We start from the raw sequence: 817 nt of genomic DNA on the forward strand, positions 1-817 counted from the left end.
TCTCGATTTAGCATGGTCGTTTCGTCAATAACATGTACCGTACGCAGAGATCGGTCGAAAGAAGTGAAAACCCAAGTGAAAAAATCGCGGAAAGAATGGCGCGTCTCACGCGCACGTTCCTCTTCATTATGTACAAAAGAAGAAACAAAAAAAAATCTAAAAAAAACCAATTTGAGCCAATTCGACGACGAACGAGCTTGTTCTATCTCCGTCTTGTCGTTTTTCTTTTTTTTTTTTTTTTGGTTCGATTATCATCGAATATCGTTTCCTTTGTACTTGTTTCGTTTTATTAGTCTCTTCTCTTTTTTTTTCTTTCTTAGTTTACTTTTTCCTCGTTTTTTTTCTTTATCACGAGGAATAACGGATCGGAGGAGGAGTCGAGGAGTTTAGGACGAACGACGCGTGTTTTTCGTTGGATGAAAAATGAATAAGAAAAGAAATAAACGAGTTCTGGTTCCCTTGATGTTAACCAAAACGCAATCGGGAATGTTGTACTATGATCCATGATTTTTTTTTTATTAAACAAATTAAATACAAAAGAGGTTGTTGCATCTCTGTTTTCCTTTTTTTTTCTTTTTTTGTTGCTCGTGCCGACCACGACTCGCAGTCGCTCCATTCTCGAGTTAATATAAATAATTAAAAACAACAGAGGAGAACGGGAGGGAGGGCAAGGAGCATTAAATAAAAAGTAAAAAGAAGTCATCGAGGGATAAAAATTAAGGGAGTAAGAGGGACAGAGCTCGTGGAAGAAGAAAGTTTAAAGGTTTTCTCTACATATTCTGACTTTCTCTCTCTCTCTCTCTCTCTCTCTCTCTCT

Source organism: Apis dorsata, unplaced genomic scaffold (assembly GCF_000469605.1).
Source record: "Apis dorsata unplaced genomic scaffold, Apis dorsata 1.3 scaffold_285, whole genome shotgun sequence".
Taxonomy (NCBI): Eukaryota; Metazoa; Arthropoda; class Insecta; order Hymenoptera; family Apidae; genus Apis; species Apis dorsata.